The sequence below is a fragment of the Pseudopodoces humilis genome, chromosome 15, assembly GCF_049639895.1.
Source record: "Pseudopodoces humilis isolate 2021_Gansu_Grassland_sample_001 chromosome 15, ASM4963989v1, whole genome shotgun sequence".
Taxonomy (NCBI): domain Eukaryota; kingdom Metazoa; phylum Chordata; class Aves; order Passeriformes; family Paridae; genus Pseudopodoces; species Pseudopodoces humilis.
Genome location: NC_142214.1, coordinates 18,246,712 through 18,266,975, shown reverse-complemented (window position 1 = coordinate 18,266,975; position 20,264 = coordinate 18,246,712). Strand labels below are relative to the sequence as shown.

General features: G+C 40.9%; 1 long non-coding RNA gene across 1 annotated transcript in view; it reads right to left on the bottom strand.

The window, feature by feature from the left end:
* Positions 1-3,071: 3,071 nt before the first annotated feature.
* The window catches only part of LOC148183102 (uncharacterized), a 38,310-nt gene continuing 21,117 nt past the window's right edge, over positions 3,072-20,264 (bottom strand). The window contains exon 5 of the long non-coding RNA XR_015773866.1: positions 3,072-3,170. This is a non-coding gene — a long non-coding RNA (uncharacterized LOC148183102). The remainder of the gene's footprint in view (positions 3,171-20,264) is intronic.

The following is a 20,264-nucleotide window of genomic DNA, read 5'->3' as shown; positions in this document are numbered from 1 at the left end:
AACAAAAGCTATAACATTGAAATTCAGGAATTTATTTTTCCTTCTGGACATAAGAAACACCTAAGAAAACCTTCTGGGTTGGTGGCAGTCCCTGAGGAGTGTCCCAAGGTGGCTTTCCAAAGCTGCACACAGCTTGGTTTGTGGGCATAGGAGCAATCTTTCCACAAGACAGGCTGTGCTACTCCAGTAGGAATCTGTCAGTGCATGGAAAGTTAAGAGTGTCTGGACAGCACAGTGGTGGGTAATGTGATACAGATGATTTCACCTTTAGGTCTCCAGTTCAAAAAAATTCAGCCCAAAAAGTGTCATCACCTGATAGTTTTTACTACTTCTATTTACAGTACAAAATTTCCCAGAGGGCCAAACTGAGATCAAGACTCTCCTCCCTCCCTCCATGCTCTAGGGATTGTGTCTAAACTAAGGAACAGACCTTCTCTGCAATCCCATGGTGTAAACAGACTGTAGATATGAAGGGAAAAAGAGCACAGAAGACTGAAATGTGTTGTCAAAATTCAGTGAGTCAGACATTAAAGTGAGTCTGACTCCAGAGCTGATGACATTTTTACTCTGCTTTTTGTGTTGGGAGAGTTTCTCTACCCTGCCCCAAAGGCAAAAACACACATGTGCAGCAAGATCTCAGCTCCAGGATGCATCAAACTTCCTAGACAAGGATATATTTTTGTTTTATCCCATGTGGAATAGGGCTGATACCTCCCAGGAGTGCTGGGTTCACTCCACATAGGCTGCAGTGCACAGAGGCAGCACATCCAGGTTTCCCAGACATCCAACAACATGGTCTGAGCCACCACTCCAAGTGCTGGGAATCCTCAGTAAACGTGTTTTTAAAAAAAAACAAAAAACGACCCAAAAAACCATAATCTCAAAGTTTATTATTACCCAAAGTATCCATACCCAGGGTATAATAATCTGAGAAAGCAGTTTATCCTAATTTTTTCTAAAAGGAGCAGAAATCTATGATCCTACTTTGCTCCCTAAAACCAGGACCAGCTATGATTATAATTAAATATGAGATCAGAAAATCAACCTTTGCATGAATTCTAGCTCTAAAGATGGCCTTTTCAGGTGAGGCTGGCAGGAATCACAGTATTCATCAAACTCATTCATTGTAGAAAGTCATACCCATTTCTCAGCAAAACAATAATTTTAAAAAGTATTATAAAAAAATTAAAGCCTCAAAAATGAGGGAGCCCATTCAGAGTAAAGCATCAACAGCATCAAAGAGTTATCTCTCCATGAAAACATATAAATATATATCACTGTAATATATCTCCATATAATCAACCACCCCCTCTCACCATTCTGCAATAACAAGCAGTAATTCTATTTCCAGTGTAAATCATTTCAATTCTGACATCTTCACTGGGGACTACATAACATGTGACCTTATCTAACTTAAAGCTGGTATTAATTTTAACAAGGAAAAAAAAATGCTTTATGAAATTCAGGAGCTTAAGGGTAACTGGGGGGATACAGGTCTGCCTCAAAGGGTAGCATATGGATTTCATTTTCCCTACATTTTTCACCAAATTCTAGGAACTACAGTAATGTTTTGCTATAGGGTGCCACAAAACTAACTCTGAATCTTGCCCAGAAGAATCAGGGCCTGAATGCTGCACTGGGCAAGGGAAATTCGGAACATTTGGACAATTGCTAAACCTTACATAGACTTGATTTCTTTTCAAGCTTTCTCACATAACTTGCAGAACCTTTAAAAAAATAATTGCCTTCTTTGAAAAGTATGACCCTATTATGAAATATAGATAAAGCCTGGTTCTGCTTCCAGTTATGCTTTTAAGTGGGGAATGAAATTCAGGAAGTTAAGCTGCTGTGATCATAAGTCCAAAAATTGATCCTTTAGGAGACCTTTGATATAATTTGCCAAAAAACTTCCTGATTCTTCAAAAACAGCTTTCTGAACTTCATTGGGAAAGACTTTTCCATGCTGAAGGTCTTTTAATCTCTCTGTACAGAGTTTGCTCTCTTCTATTGCTTGTTTTCCCCTAAATCCTTCCATGCCACCAAGAGAACCTGCTGTCTATTCACACCTTCAGAAGCAGGGAAATCTTCACTTGATCTGGCACTGACTCATCTAGTGAGGACAACCTGGACACACATGCTCTGCTGCATATTTCAGAGGTACTTGAGTCAGAGATCTCATTATTCCATTGATTTTACTTGTGTTATTAAAAAAATATATTAATTGCTTCATTTTAAAGTTTTCAAGTAAGTTATCTAAAAAGCACTTGGTTTTGTTTATCTTAACACCTCACCTATTAATTTTCTTGCATGTCCCTCAGCTCTTACATTGTGAAAATCCCCCAGTCAATAATTATGCATTGGAGCTGCTCCTTGCTCTCCCTCCAAACACATTTCCCAGTCCAGACACACTGAGGCTGTTTCATTCTGCTCCTCTCAGTATCATTTCTAGTTCTGTTCCATGCTAGGACAGAGAAAACAGATCTGGTAGAGATGCAAAAGTGTACCTGGCACACACACAACAGACTGTGCTGCTCCCATGCTTTGTTCTGATTCCTTCCACCACAATCCTGACCTGCCCTTTGTGGGTTTGGTGACCAAAAGTAGGTTCCCCCTTTGTAATTCGAATGGAAGACACAAAATAACACATTGATATGGGACAGAACTGATTATCACTACAGCCACTCCCTGAAACTGCTGTGGGGAAGAGAGGAAGAACCTTGGAATAACAAGAACTTTTCCTACACTTCTTTCCGTTCATCAGGTGCAACACCTAAGTCTCACTGTGGGAATTCAAAGGTGTTCAAGGCCAGGCTGGGGCTTGGAACAATCTGGGATAGTGGAAAGTGTCCCAAGGCTGGAGGAACGAGATGAGCTTTTAGGTACTTTCCAACCCAAACCATTTTTTGATTCTGATACATGTAGTGAGTGTTAAAAAAGTTATAATAATAATAAAATACACAAATTCATCAACAGCTGTAAAATTAAATCTTTCAATAAAACGGTATTTTTAAAAATGGTTATTAACTTATTTATTAAATCTGGGAAGAAATGAGGCAGAGTTCACATTCTTCCTTCCCACTAGGTGGTCACACTTCATTTTGCAGCTTCATCAGCTGCCATAGAACGGGCTGTGAGAGCTTCCATCAGGAGCTGCACTGTCTCCAAGGTTTCTGTAGGCAGGAAAAAGGATGAGACCTGGAGCACCTCCTGTGACAAACCCAAGACAAGCACTTTTTCCTACTGTGAGCAGACACAGCTCTCCTTCAAATCATGATGCATCAAAAAACTCTGCTGAAAAGGGCACCAAACACAGGCCTCGAGAAGGAAGGACTCCTTACACAGCATCTCTCCCCTGTGCCCACCAAAAAAACCCCAAACAAGTTCAGGAAAGGCATCCTGCTGGACTATTAAAGAGTTTGGAGCCAACAGTCAACACATTAGGTAACCTCATTATCCACTGCCTAGTGCCAAAGGCAAAACAGGTGTGAGGATACCAAAGCAAGAGGAAAGCACAGCCTGTTAAGAGAAATCTGCAATTTTAAGGGCATTAAAATATTTCCAAATGTTCAGAGAAAAACCTCACAGTGGAGCAGACGTTCACTAATGGAAAATAAAAGAAAAATGTGAACTGCTGGAGAGGTGCATCACCTTTAAGACACAGCTTGTTTTTCCCCTTTTTTGGTTCAGATTAACCGAGACTTAAGGCCTTGAGTTTCCTTTTGTTCTCCAAAGTGTGAGACAGCAAGGAGCAATCACCATCTTTGTTTCACATTACTGAATTTATCATTTCATGGGAATGGAACACTATGGATTTTTTGAGACTGAATAAATGATACCATCCCACAGGATAGGTCAGATCACACTCACCACCTTGTCCCTTCAACTTCTGCTAATCCACCATTCCCAGTTCAGACCTGGAAGTAACTGCTTTCAGAAACAGCTGCCAAGCAGTAGCAAGTTTTGGTGAAATTAGTGGAACTACATGACTGCAGAGACAAAGTGAGAATGAAACCCTTTTTCTTCAGCCACCACAATACTGAGATCCTGGAATCTGTATCTACTGCACAGAAATATCTGGGCAAGAAAATCAGAGTTTTACATCACTTTGATTCTCTAATGCATTTCCTGAGGCATTTAATATCACAATTTAGCTGAATTTAGTTTTCATTGTCCATCTCATATTTCAGTGTCCATTCCCAATCCAGAATAATAGTGTAAAAATATTCTTCTATTTCAGCTCTGTATTCAAAATACAGCTTATTTTCACCAAAATTTACTTCCACACACCTCCTGCAGATGCTGCAGGACACACTGATGAAATTTGAATTTCAAAGGCTGACACTTAGAGCTTGCAGGTTTCAGTTATAAATTTTACTTGTTTATATCAGTGAAGCCATAGGATTTGCAGAGGGGACTTAAGCTGGAGAGGATGATGCCCATATGAGAGGGGAACATTGTACCACCTGAGAGTTAAAATCCCATACAAATTACTTGCTAGCACTTTAGATACTTTTCACATTCAAAACACAATAACGAGGTTTTATTAGTAAAATAACAGCTATGATAAATTGGTTGGCAAGGATATACACAGAGAGTGTGAAGGACAGAAGGGGAAAAAAAAGTTTTGACAGCATATTACTTGCAAGCTTGTCTTCAAAGTGTGGTTTAGTGGTTTAAATAGAAAACTCAGTCCAGTGGGGCCTGACCTCAGCCATGCCATGGCTGGGTTTCTTGGCGTTGTTTGCCAAAATAATTCAGCAACACATTTTGTCCATTCTTTCCTTACCTGTGAAAAACGTGGCAAAAAGTTGGAAGTTTCTAAGAAACTCTTCAATGGGCCAGTGGAAAATGCTGTGCTAGCAGGGCATGGGTGTCCCTTGGTGACACAAAATCCCCCAGGGCCAAGGGTGCTTACACAGCCACTCAAGAAAAAATTCACCTTGCAGGGAAACCCTCTGAGCTTCAGCCTGCAGATCTCCTCCTGGAACTGCTTCCAGCAGGTACATCTGCTCTTTAGCAGGCAAGCAACACAATTTAATTTACCATTTAACAAGAACAAAGTTTCCTACACTTTTTCCACCCTTCCACTATCAATCTACTCCGGCACCAACCTCTGTGGAAATAATGACACAGAGCCGTGGAGATGGTTTTATTGAAAAAATCTTTCCAGAAGTTTTTGTTGAAACTCCACTTTGAAGACAATCTATGTACAACTCAAACACCACATTTGGGGATTTTTTTTCAGCTGTCACTGTTTTTCTCCTGGCTTTTAAGAACTCACGAACATTCTTTCAATTAAACCTCTGGTCAATCCAAAAATGCGACAACTGTAGAGTCTCAAGAAGCATGTGAAGCAAATTCTAGGTTTCCAATAGTGTTAACCTATATTTGTGTGTTTCAAAACAGCTCCTTCAGAAGCTGTAAAATCAGGAAATAAATACTGAAAAAAATATAAATAAAACCAGTACTGAGGAAAGAAGAATAATCTCTGTTATTGAGCTTTCTCATGTGGATTTAGTGCAGTAATTCAACTCCTCTTTTCCTACTGGACAAAGGTGAAGGAATGGATTAAATGAGAGCTTTGAAAGGGGCCACCAAAAGATGGTAGAGGAAACAAGAACCTGTACACTAAATAATGCTCACTAAACCTAAACTGGAGTTAGAAGTATTTAGGAGGAAATTCTCTCAAAACAGAAAGTGCAATAGAAATCATAAATGAACAAAATAACTGCAAGTAAATCCTGGCAGCGAGTCCCCCCTTTGCACACACACTTCTCTAATGTTTCTCTTGACTGACTCTTGTGCTGAAATGAGTTCATATGACAAGTCTGATTTTTTCCTCTACAGATCACCACACTTTTCCAGCACAAATAACCCTGAGTATAAATCATATACTTGCTGAAATGCTTAGATTGGCATGTTATCTCATGTAAGAGCAAGGTACCAAGATCTCAGTTGTAGAGACGTGGTATTTTTTTGTTGGGCAAATTGCACTGTTTTTTTTCTTTATATAATGCTTCTGTAGGATATTCAACATTTTTGCCTCCTCTGATAAAAGATATAGACTGATAACTCACTATGTCTGTGCTGTTCTTCACTCATGTATTTCAAAATGCAGATAATTATCACCAATTTAATAATGAAAATCCTGATAAAAAAGATCTTTCTTCTCATTCCAGCAGTTAAACATGGAACAAAATTTGTGAGTCTGAACACTCAGTTCAATATGTTTTCCAAATAATTTACATCCCATTATAAAATAATTAGACTGGCTCAAACTACAAAATGACCTTAAGGAAAGTTCAGGAATTTTGGGTCCTAGGATGTGAACCAGACTCCCACGCCTGCTCACAACAAGTCTTAACATCAACAGTTCAGCAAACATTGAAACTAAAATTTTCTGTGTTTGGTCCTATTCCCTCCAATCTCAGCATTTATTTTCTCCAAGACAGTCCTTGTTCCAGCATCCCCTTTCCTTCCTTCCCCCAGTCACATCTCCAGCTCCCACCCTCTCCTATTTGTCTGGAGAACAGGCAGCCATTGCCACTGTGAGCCAGCACATTGGCAGGATGATGCCTCAGAATGGGTAACATTTGAATTCTGTATATATGACTTTTTTGTACGAGTACCGGTTCCCTCATCTTTCCTTTATTCAACTCCTCTTTTCCACGAAACTTGCAGAAACCTAACTCCTTGGAGATGCCAAGCTGAAAAAGAATACATGATATCATTCTGTCTGGAGACAGGGGTGGAGGCAGATGGGTAACTGTCTTCAGACACATCCCTGGGCTGCTGAAAAAAGGATGAATGTTCCATGAGTAGGATGAGAAGAAAAGAAGGTCTGAATTTCATCACAAAACACTCAGCTTAGGCATGTAAGGAATTACCCAACAGTTGTAGCTTAATTAACTAAATTGCCGATAGAAGGTTGGAATGGCATCACTGGGACTTTCAAGAACAGGTGAGTTGAAAGCGCTGGAAGGAAACCAGGTGTAGGTTGCTTGTACTCACTTGGTGGGCAAAACACTTTAAGAAGCCACCCATCCTTCTGTGCTGGGCCTCAGTTCAGAGCAGGGGAACAGGACAGACACAGGCAGGGTACAAATCAGCAGCAGACACAGCATGAAGAGACAGGGAGCTGTTGGGACAGGTGCAGAGGAAGCCATGGAGATACTCCATGGGCTGGAGCCCCTCTGCTCTGGAGCCAGGATGGGAGACCTGGGGGTATTCAGTCTGAAAAGAGGGGACAACTTCTTGTGATCTTTCAGTACTTAAAAGCTCCCTACAGGAAACATGGGAGCTGTAGCTCTGACACCAAATTCAAAATTTGAGATTCTAAATCTGTGAGGAAGAAAATAATTAAAATTAGCTTGTAAAAATGAGCTTGATTCATGTCTTGCAGTCTTTATTCAGAACTGCCCACCTTATTCATCACTGTCCTCTCTCAATCAAAGTCACTGAATATTTAGCCTGGAGTTTCTTTTGTTACTTTTACCACTACTGGGCTTTTTCCTCACCACCTGTGTAAAATTATTAAATGAATCAGTTTCCCTTTAAGAGCTGGATGGCCCTGCCAGCTTAGCCAACATGAAGCATTTCCAAAGAAGTTTCTTGCTCATCGCAGTAAGGAACAAAATATTTTAAAACCCCAAACTTCAAAATCCCAGATGGTCTTGAAGCCCTTTTAAAATAAACTGTGTGAGTTTACAGTCAAATCTGCCCAAGAAAATCTTCTAATGGAGACTGAAATCTATAAATGCTCTCAGTTTATTAAAAAATGATTTGACACCAGCACAGACTATTTCAATTTTTTTCCTCACATTGCAGAGCTAGACACACTTCTCAAAATATTTGCTTTCAACAAAGTGACAGCAGCCCCTCAAGAAGTGTTATGTATGAGCCAGTGTTTGATTTTTTTTTTGTTATATTTCATATTATATTGTCTGTTGAATAAGATGTTTTAAAAACATTAATGTAATATAGAATTTCAGACTCTTAATCATTTTGACAGGTTTTCTGAAACTCTTCAGAGCAACATTTGAGTAACGACCCTGTGCAATACACAGCACTGAAACAGGCAGGACTGGGGGAAGGGGAGAGGAGTGCTGGAAAGGTCTCTGCTCTAAAACACATGCATTCATTAGAAGAGAAAAACGCCTAGAAATTTGGCACTAGGAAGAGTGTTTAAATGAAGTCTGCCTGAGGGGATAGCCCTGACTTGCACTCTTACCAACGGGATGGATATCATGTGAACGTTAACAAGAATTACGTACCAGGTTAAAAATCTCCCCGTAAGAAACCACAAGGCCATGCCACGCTCTGCACTGCTGCAGAGACAATGCCTTCTGCAGGGAAATGATTCCAGACTGATGCACAGACTACACACAAACACATCCAGACAAAAATGGCAACAAGCTAAAACCAAAATTCACTGTATCCTGGGATTTGGGATGTTCGCTAAGGGTGAATATGGATCCAAGTTTATTAACAAATTTGGTTTAAGGTCAGCTTATTTTGAATGTTGATTATTTTACACCTTAACTCCAGTTTTTTAGTGTATGCTCATCTCAATTTTTTAACTTTTAGGCCTACATTCCAGTCTTGCATTGTAGCTCTCTGGAAGGACAAATTTAAATGCCAGAGTCCATGTGCCAGTCTATGTGCTCCCATCTGAAAAATCAAATCCACAGCTGAAGCACAGCAATGGACTCAACATGAACTTGGTTTTCCAAACCACAATTATTCAAGAAATACTCGGGAACCAAAACAAAGCAACCCTCATTCAGAAAAATCCTATGTTGGCTGGAGCTTTTGGTATTGATTTTTCCCCCATAACTAATTTCAAATATCTATAAATAAAACTTATAGTCTTTCATACAAGGATCTATTATAGCTCTAACACCTCAATAGGGGACATGTCAAATGGAAAGGATTTATAGTTTTTTGCTCTACATACTTCCCCTTTTGGAGAAAGTTTGAATGAAAAGGACCTCATGCTTAGCTTTTCAAAACATTACAGTTAGCAAAATAAACTAAAAGTTTAACATACATTTTTAATGTACGTTGCAATCCAATGTCACATTCAGGAGGAGACAATTCTCTAACAAACGACAATTAACCAGCCACCTTCACCCATTTTTAACTTATGATGGATATTAATATTCTGTATGAGCTGCTTCCCCAAGCAAACTCAGCTCAGATCCAGCATCTGGAGGCTGATGAAATTTCATTTTTGCCCATTTTCACAGCTGCAGAAAAGCAGCCAGAGAAGGTCGAGAGATTAACCTGAGGTTGCCGAGTGAGTCAGTGCAGCAGGATTACAATCATTAGCATTCCTGGCTGCCAGGCTCAGCCCTGCTGCTTCTGCTGCCACTTCCACAGCCCTCACCAGCTTTGGCACACAAAAATGATGGACTAGTTAGTGCCAGGCACTGGGAGAAAGGGCAATTTTTCCTGAGCAGTCTCAGTCCAGACAGCCTTGATCTGTGAACACCCTTCAGCCCCAGCACGGCTCTGCCAACACATCGCACTGCTGGCCTGTCAAACCCCGGGGTTTGTGAACAGGGACTGCCTGCTGAGCCAGATGGAGAGGTGGCTGTGGAACCAGACAATTCATTGGAAAATTCAACATCAACTTGCACCTGCAGCTATAGAGTTCACTGACACTGCAGGATGCAAAGAGAGTATAAGTGAGCCAAGCCTGAAATGGATGGTGTATTCACCTCCTGCCCACAGCAATACCTGACTGCAAACACTCACCTGTAGTGCAGCCAGAACAACAAACAACTTCACAGAAAGTTTGCTTCCATGGTGGAGATGACAGCAGCTCCCCATCGAGATTTGGGCAATTTTACTGTTTTAAATCAAAGTTTAAGTTGTATAGACAGCTCTGACTGTCCCTTGCTCTGCACCACAGAGCTTTAATCAGGTTGGTGTCACCATCCTGCAAAGAGAGGGGCAGAGGCTTTGCTCACTGAGCCTCTGACAGTGCTCCCCCCTGCTCGGGATTCACAGCTCGTGGTGACCATGACCTGCAGGCTGGAGTTTGCTTAGTTGGGTTTCTGTGGGATTACAGGCAAGTGTGTGAATCCAAAATCTCATGAATAAATGTTCTCATAACCCAGTTTTGTATATCCAAGAACCTGGAGACCCATAGAATTCTCACCTTTTGTCAGATTTGTGAGTGCTTTTCTGAAACAGAACTCCAAACCTCTGTGGGTCACCTACTGATGGCTTGCAATATTAATCAATCACATCTGATACACTTGACTCCCTGCACAGAAACTAGAATTGGTTTCACTGCATCGATTCACTGCCAAAATCCTGCAGCTGGTGTCACAGGGTGGTGGCATTTGTCATGTCACAGCACTGTGTAGGAGACAGCTTTAACAGCCAGCTTACTCTGCTCTTCAGCCAATGGCATGGGATAGAAGTAGATTTGAGAACCACAAACAGATGGGAAATACATCCAACTCTAGAAAGGATAACATTTATATTATACCAGGGTTTAATTTATTTCAGGTTTTCCTCAGGATGTTACGGATACAGCTCAGACCACCACAAACCTGCAGAGATGTGAATACAGGAATCCTAAGCACTGTCTGTGTTTTTCAGTATCACCCCTGCCAATGCTGGGCATCAGCAGCAAAGGGGAAAGAGTCAGGTGCAGGCCAAGACAACCAAACTCACCTGATGCTATCCCAAGGCCACTGTCTGTCCTCATTCTCACATTTACTGTCTCTTGAAGATGGGGCTTTTCCAGAGTGATCTTAATTCCTGCTGCTGTTCCAAGGAACATTTCCAGAGAGCCCAGAACTCAAATGAACCCCAAGACAGCCAAGTACACACAAACCAAGGCAGAATAGTTGCACTTGTTTATAGCATTTTGTAGTAGGATTCCTCAATAAAGCTATAGAATAAACCAAATAATATCTTTTTTTTGAATACAAATCCTTCAATCATTAAAAGAATAACGGAATGACAAAAAGAAAATGAGCACAGGGCATAGGTCATTATTTACAAGCCATATGTCCCCATTTCAGTCCTGGGTTGATCTTTTAAGCCAGATAAATCTGCCACCAGCTGGCAAGTACTTTGAATTCCTTGATTCCCAAGCATTCAGTAGTCCCTAGAGTTCTTAAAATTCCAACTACACACAGAAGGGCATGATCACATCTACAAACTCTACGTTCTTCCCTCAGCCATCCCCTTTGGAAGGTTCTGCGTGGGGAAGAGAACCAAGCACAGTGTAAGCAGCAGAAGGATTGCTGCAGCCAAGCAGAAACATCCAACTCTTCACCAGCTCCAGACCAAACTCTCCCAGACAGGGGTCTCATTCCTGGCTAACAGAGCCCACACAACAAAGCTCTTAGTCCTTATCTAGCATATTTGGATTAGGAAGATTCTAAATCAAGTGCTTAGATGGCAGTGAAAGGCAAATGTGCATTTGGAATAATGGGTTTTTACAGAGTTGCACAAGGAGTGGACATTTCACCTGCTCCCAGGTGTCAGCAGGGACCCAAGCCCAGCCCATCCAGACTCCCATCTGAGCATCCTTAGGGACACAGGGCAGGGACAAACATCTTGCAGCCCCTGCTGGGACTGATCTGGACACATGGAAGGAGGCAGAGATGCCTGGGTTCTTTTTGGCCTAGGAAATACCATCTGCAGCAGTGAAATTCACTGAGTGGGTGAAGGAAACAGGTGGCAAACAGGAGCAAATGGTTAAAATGTTCCCCTCACTACAACATGTGTGAAATCCCTAATTCCAATGGGCTGCAATAAACCTACCACTGTCAGTGCACATAAAATGGGTTGAAGAATTTTTCTTCACAAGGAGGTAAATCTGATTTTTATCTAAGCTGGCAGTAAACAGGTCAAATATTTAACTGTTTCTGTGGCAACTTCCCCACTGTTTTTTCAATTTTTAAATTTTTTTTAAACATGTCAACAAGGCCAGAATGCTGCACAGCTACAGAAGATCACAAGGATATGAACAAAGGTGAAGGGGGTCCATGGCAAACACCAACTGCCAAATTAAGAAAGTAAATGCTGATTGCAAAGAGAAAACAGTGGTCCCAGATAGAGGAACTCAGCTTCATCAACACTGGATTAATTGTGCATGGTTTAGTCAAGTGATTTATATGGATTACACCACATTTTCCCTTTTTGTAGCTTGCCTTGGTAATCAAAAAGTCTTTTTGTAATTTACATTAATAGCTTTGCAACATTGTGGAAAATATTAAAAAAGACCTTTATATTTTTGGCACCTCCTACTTCAGAGGACTGCACACAATCAAAGCTCTTTTGAACCGTTCCAAAGAGTTTGGCAAGAATTTGAGGTACACCCAAAATGTCATGAAAGACCCTGTACAGAATCCTCAGAAAAACTGGTCAGTGGATGTCCAGGTCAATAGTTTTCTTAGGCCTGAGTCCGCAGCACGTCCCTGCCAGCAAGAAAAAACATTACACATCCAAAGCACTTCCATTATCTTAAATCACTGGGTTTGAATAATAATAATAAAAATAATAAGACATGTTATGGAAGTGTTATTTCCACAGTCAGTGCATCCCAAGTTGAGGAACACTTTCAAGCCATAAAAAGATGTCACCACAGAAGATTTCTGAATTAAATCAATTAAGAACTAGCACACGTTGCTGCCTCAACAACACAAGAAAACAAAGCACAGCCAAATGTAGTGCAGTAACCCAAGGATGGAACTCAGAAGTCTGAGTTTTTGATTGTGTCCACTTTCTGGACAACCTAAGTTGTCCAGAAATAAGATATTTTCTTATCTATAAAAAGGAACCTATCTCAGAACAAGGTTGAGAGAGTGAAAGGATAAAATGGAAGCTTTATAAACACAAAGATGTTTAATTGTTGTTGAATTTGTGTGGATGCACCGTGCAGTGCTGGTAGTGAGCTGTAACACACAGCTCAGCCTAGTGACAACTGCCATAAAACTGCCATGAAGAGTGTGATGCTGGAAAGAAAACAAGAAGAGTTTTGGTACATCTTGCCTGTCAATTCATAAAATATTACTTAATTACTGCTCCTCCAAAGAAAAGCATAAAATGAAGGATGAAACGCGTGGTAAGAAAGAATGGGAAGTGTGTGAAGCTGAATTCATGGCCCCAAATTCCAGCTAAAGACAAACTTTTTCCAAAACTTCACATCAGGATTATGTGTTTCTATCACTTCTGTAAATGTAATTATCTTGCTTTTCTTCCACCTCTTCCCTGCTGTCTTTGTGAGCTTCAGGAAAATGTGAATCAGAGCAGGATTGGTGCCAGTGCTGGGCACTACACAGAGACACTAAAAGGCATCTGCCCATACACTGCATATTTGGAGCTGCTTAACAAATTGCAAAGATATTTAAAAAATTAGTAAAGTCTATTACTACAAGAGAATGCAAATGTAACAACTAATGTAAAATGCACCAGCAAATACCCAACAAAATTCTGGTTCCCAGGAGAACCGGTGATTTCCCATGTGATCCCCAAACTACTGAGGAGGCTTTGGAGCACCGGTTCAGTTTCCTAAAGAAGATGAACTGAGAAGAGCCACAAAGAAATCCCTTTCTGCTTTCCAAGCTGTCAGTCCCCACACAGGGAGAAGAACAACATCTGACCTCAGAGCTCTTGCTCCTCTGTGCTCTGCCAGGGCTGTCCACACCGCAGGAGGATGAGGTAGAACTTGCAGCAAATATTTGCTATCACTAAGGTACCAGGCCTACACACAACCAATGCCTACAATTTCTGCTTTAAGAACATTAAATGAGAGTTTTCATTGTTAAGTTAGAGCCAAATCTTGTTCCAAAGATATGCAAGACCTATAGCACCTTCTCCCAGGGCCAGAATTCAGTAACTCTAGGAGAAAGCTAGGGACGTCTAGAATTTCCCCATATACATATTTCATTTTACACACAGTGAATCATCCTAGAAAAACGCTTTCCAAACACTTTGAGACAAGCTGGATATGTGGTATTTGGATAAAGCAGTATTTGAACATCACGAAATAAGAGAAACAAAACGGATTTTTACAGACTGACCCAGAAGAACAGTTTTAAAAAACCAAACCCTTCATATCTTAGAGAGGGACCTCTTTCTCTTGCACTGAATATTAAGCAGAAATAATCGGGAAAGAGAATAAACCTACGTGTTTAAAAAAATCAAGCCACAGACAGCAGCTCTCCAGCAGGGTGACAGTGATCAGATCTGTAATTCCAGGCAGCAGATAAAAGCTGTGATAAATTTGCACCGCAGAATCAGGCGCTGAATTTTCCCTGGTTCTCACTGTTCTGCATCACTGGATTCCAGGAGTTAGTTGAAATCTGACTACATATGAACAGGATTGACTTCCAAATTTTTGCAGCTGTTAAGATACCAGTTACTGCTAACATCTGGATCAGCCCAGCTTCAGAATCCACCCAAGCCTGAGCTAATTCCATATTTAATCACGTTGATTCCAGCTTTAACAGTGACAATATGTAATCCTTGTCCACATGCTGAACAAGAAAGGGAGGTAGGAATTTATCTCTTAAAATAAAATACCAGTGATTAATAAATCACATATTTATATCACTTTGGAGGAATACTTCTAATACAAAGCAATCCCAGCCAGAGCATTCCATGCCAAATCAAATACTCATACGAAAAGACAATTTCTGCCAGTTCCTACGTCCAAAAAAGCTTTAAAAATTGGAAAAAAGAAAGCATCTGCCCTCTTTCCATGAAAACCCAGAGTGCTGGGCACCAGGAAACAATGTTCCCACCAACCTCCACTAACTGAGGTGAATAATAATTCCAGAGTTATGAGAAGTAATTTGATGCATTCCACTGTGTGGAAAAAGCAAAAAAAACCAAAAAACCAAAAATAAACCAAATAAAAACCAACCCAAAACAAAAAGAGGCAACTCCTTTTGATGCTGTAAAAACTTCCCTACAAAGATATTGGCATTGTGTAAAAATTCAGATTTCTTTTCCTCCTGTATTGTCCAGCTCAAAAAGAAGATGCTTTCCCCTCCCAGGGGACTGTGAAAAGTTGTCAGAGCCACAATAAAAAAAGGCATAAGCTGTTAATTTATTTATTTTTTAAAACTAAGTATTGGTTTCCCTTACTTCGTAGGAAGCTTATAAAGATGACCAAGTTACAAAGTTCAGGCAAGAAGAGGAGCAAGCAGTGGCAGAAACCCTTTAGTCAAAGTACCAAACAGAGCTGGTGGAAATTGTATCTGTCCTCCCAAGAAAACACACAAGTGTTTTCCAGAAAAGCTTGAAAAAAATACTTTGAGTCAATTTGAAATTTAAACAAAGCAAAGCAAACAGCCAACAAGCATTTAAAAAAAGCCCAACTAAACAAACCCAGAAAGGCACGCAGAAACAAAAACAAGCAATGGTGAAAATAAAATGTACCATAATTGACAACCAGCGTTGTTAGTTCTATCTCCATTTATCACCAACCTGAGAAACTGTCAACCCATATAATTTCTCACATAAATACAGATAATATTGATAAGGACAGCCATAACAAAGAATATTAAATATTTAGAGGGTTTTCAAATGGGGAAGTCAGATCCAGCCCCATATGCCAGCGAAATAAAGGGCTCTGGAAATACACCCTATGTTGTTTAGAATATGTCCATTTCTATAAAGGTATATTTCCTTTCAATTATAATTTATTTGAAATCTTATTTTTCCATTGAAAATTTCATAGTACCCTGTTTAGGCTCTCATGTCCATTCTTTATTTTACAACAACAGCACCATTTGGGGAGCCATTCCCAAATAACTCTTCTGATTTTGGGGAACTGGAAAGAAATGCAAACCCTTCCTATTTTTTAATTTTATTTTAACCAAAGAATGTAATTCTCCTGAAAAAGTACCTGCAATATACTGGTTCTCAGACAACCTTCATCAGTCATGGGGAATTTGAGGTATTGCAAAGTTTGCCTCTGCTCTCCAAGGATGAAGCTATCAGATAACACAGCCCCAGCTCCAGCCTATTTTTACCTGCTGGCTTGTCCCTGCTTCTCAGTGTTTTTCTTTACCCATTTTTCCTCCACTATGGCAACTTGGAGTTTATAAACTCCATTTTGAAATTAAAAGCAGATATCACACTCAAAAACTAAATCCCAGGCTGAGCACCCAAATAGTGAACATTAAATTCCTGATAAAATTCTCATTGAGACATACTTGGACTTTTTAAGCCAAGCAAGTCTGAACAGAGAACCTGGCAAAATATTCAACTGAGAAACATCAGAAGTCTCATCATTAAAAAAAATTAAAAAATATTCCATTGCCTGACTAATTTCAAATCCTCTAGAAAAAACCTCCACCATGCCATAAGTTCCACTGCATGAAACACGAGCCATATTGAGTCAGTCCTGGCAAAATCTGCAGGAAATGCCAAGAATAAGTTTTGATGGAAACGTTGCTTAACAGAATTACTGAGAACACTGATGAGAACTCTCAAATGGTACAGAGCAAGGGGCCAAACAGAGTTAAGAAAATGCTATTGTCTCCTCTCCGCTGTAGGGCTTTAGAGTCTGCTGCAGCAGCAGAGTCAGCGGCTGTGCTGAAATCCTCACTTCAGAAAGACAACCAGCAAAGAGAGCTGGCATCTTTCTCTGATGTCTTCCTCAGATATCTGAGGGGAAAAGGCCACCTGGAAATGACACCTCCAAGAGGGAGGTCTTTCCTTTCCAGGTGTAGGTGTCACATCTCCAGATGTGTTCCTGCTCTCCTGGCTGCCCTGGGCAGCCTGAGGTGCAGCCAGGTGGGTGTTTTATAATATCTGATCCTTCCAATGGAGCAGGAAACTTTCTAGCCCTCTCTCCTCAGCTGTACACAATGTACAGGCATTGTCCAGAGAAGGACACATGTCAGATTGCTCAGCACATCAGCTCCAAGGTCCATCAGCCTATCTCAAATGTTCATTGGAATACATGTATGACATTTCCCTTCCAGCCTTGACCTATCTTCCACTCCAAGTTGCTAATCCTCAATAGGCTCCTCTTTCATGAGCTTCCTCTGTCTGTTCTGAAACCTCTCAAGTTTGGAGCATCCATGGTGTCATTTTGTCTCACTACACTAGGAAAAGCAAAAGTAACAACGCAAACTCTTCAGATTTGTTGCAAAAGGAGCCAGTTTTATTCTTCCAGCTCTTCTTTTATAGACAGATCTGAGAAGGTAAACCTCTCACTGGTCATTAAACCAACACATCACCATCACTGGACAATTAGGAACAGCATCCCTTGACTGTTTCTTGCAAGTAAACAACAAGAAGACAAACAACACCTGCAAAGGTTGTTTTCCTTCTCCAAGGGCTGTGTGGATTCCTCCTTATGATTTCTCAGGCCAGAGTGAGAAACTTATGTGACTCAGTTTCACACAGACATTGTGCTCCCTGCCTGATTTCTCACTTCCAGCATCCATACCCTTCAGCAAGTTCTACAATTCTGCTCCTCATCCCATGAAAACCTGCCTTTGCCCCCATTTTGAGTGAGCCCCAACAGCATCACAAGATATCCCTTAGTTCCTGTATCAGGAGAAGAATTAAACACTTCACTCACTCTCTGCCATTGAGACTGTGCATATATCCACCATTTCATTTATTTCTTTCCAGACTGAAGGCCTTACTCATCTCTAATACTACATTGGCTCCACCCATACTTTTTGCACCTTTTTGTCCTTCCCTGTTACATATTCACTTTTTATGCCCTTTTAGAGATACAGGTAGTATAGGCAAGTCAGACTTTTCTAATCCAATACTACCACCGCACAAAAAACTGAGATCCTTTCTTCCTCCCTGATGTTGCCAGAGACTGAGGAGATCTTTCCTTGGAACTGTTGTCATCACCCCCAAGATCTTGCATCAAATTTACATGTGAAGGCAGTATTGTCACTTCCCCACATGCAGAATTCTGTACATTTATTTATGCTGAATCACATTAGCCATTTCATTGCTAAGTCAGTCTCAAAATATTTCTGAAATTTGTCCTAACCCATGCCATTTCTCTCATAACCTTCATATGGCATGTAATCCTAAACACTGGAACACAGGCTTAAAATTTAAAGGACAGGGTTTATCTGGGGTGATTGAGCACATTTTTAGAAAGATATTATAATGAATTATTCCAGAGAGAGAATACATTATTACAGGAGGATATTCAACTCCATTTGCTATTAGAAAAATACATTACAATACAAATTTCCAAGAGTTCTCCAAGGTTCATTGCTCTGTTTCAAAAGCAAGTCAGCTGCAACTCCCCTTCCCACTGAGCATACAGAGCTTTTTTTTTCCTGTGGAACAGTTAAAATAGCTGTGAAGGAAACTGAAGCACAAAGTTTTGAGTCCCTCTATTCTATACTCCCTAAATGAGTCAAGTGAGCCTTGTAACTAAAGCCAAATGGAGCTGCTCTGTGGGGCTGGAATGTCCCTCTCACCTCTCATGAGAGCCCAGAGACAGAACCAGAGCCTCAGGAAATCCACCTTTACACAACACAGGGAATTTCCAGTTTTTCTGCAAAGCAGAGCAGCTTCAACAGGCGAGAAACTCTTCTGCTTTTCCTATGTTCCATGTATAAGAGGAACAAATGCTTTTCCTGTTTTACTCACAAGGAAGACACCAGGGTTACCAAAGCAGGTTGTCCATGGTTTAATGGAACTCCTAAATGTTCTCTCAGCATAGCTATAGGTCAAAACCAGAATATCACATCACTTTTTCTCTCTCAAGTTGCCAAAAAGGAACAGAACCTGCAGTGTGGAACACTTGGCTCAGAGAGACTGTCTATGCTGGAAGTTTACAGGGGTTCAAGGGGAGATCAAACAAGATAATGAAAGAAATTCAAAGGGGTTTAGGGCACAATCAGGCTGCAGCAGTTCTTGAATTCAGAATTCTTGGGAGAAAGTTTGGGAAAATATCCCTAAAATAATATTGTAATATTTTTCCCTAGGCTTATCACTAAGTAAAATGAGGCTCTTTTCTATAGGGCCTCACACCTTATCTAGAGTAATTAATTCCTGTGTCAGCACCAAGGCAGATAAATAAATAATCCTGTGCCATTTCCATCCCCAAGCAGGCAGTGCAGCCTGGAAATTGGTTTGGGGTTCAAGTCCTGCAGCTGACTGGTTAGACCAGGCTGCAGTTATCTGCTGGTGATTACACAAAGGCCCTGGAATGTCCAGGTTGCCCTCCCAGCCTATCCCAACTGTTCTGTATTTTACAGGACCAACCAGTTCATTTGTTCATGCCTCACCTTCCCCACTGGGATAAGCTTCCACCTTTAAAGCAGTCATGCATTAAAAGAAAACAAGTTGCAATCACAACACACAATCCTTTTCCTGCAGCTATGAAAGGAGGTGGATGTCTTTTCTCCCTGTGTTATTCTGGATTCTTCTTTACCAACTCTGAGAACTCAAAGCCATCTTGTAGCAGCTGTACCTTGACAGAACACCTGTGCTCGAGCTGAAGCAGGGGTAAGTTCAGTAAGGATTAGACTGTAGGTGCCAGAACATCTCATCCATTCCAGAATATTTCACAGATTCAGTATTTCCCCCCCATTTCCCCCTGAAGAGGTTTGTGCTTTACCCACAACACAGATTAGAAGGACAAAGCCGTTTCTGGAGCACACGGAGCCCTCACTGCTGGGAGCACTGCAAGAGTTTCCATGGATCTCTGTTGATCCTGGACCTGTGCTCGCACAGCTCTATTGATTCAGGACAAAAATAAGTCTCTGGCTGGGCACCGTGGCTTTCCATGGATATCTGCTCATCAGCAGGCCAAAGCAAGCTGTACTAACAGTGAAAAAACACCGTGCTGAGGAATTAGACAACACCAAGCTTGGAAACGACTGAAGCCTCAGGGACAGCAAAGGCAAGTGCATTTAGGGAATACTCTCAGGATAACATCTTTGACTTTCTCCTTGTCTACTCATTACTTTAAATCCAATAAAATAAGAAAATTGTGTATGCAGGACCAAGAAGAACCTGCCAACCTGCAGAAGAGTCCAGGATAGGACAAATCAGACTATTAATGATTCTTTTTGTACAGCCCAGCACCATTTCACTGCTGGTAACTCCCTTGCTTTATCTTGCAAAGACACACATTTCTGTAGTGCTCCCCAGAGTTAGGCAGTCTGATGTGTGGGATCTCCTCCAAAATTTCATCTTATTACACCAGTGCTACTTGCCATAATCTAGCACTGGCTTTAAACCACTGACTTCAACTTCAATCCCTCCCCCAGGCAGCTCCCACCCTGTTC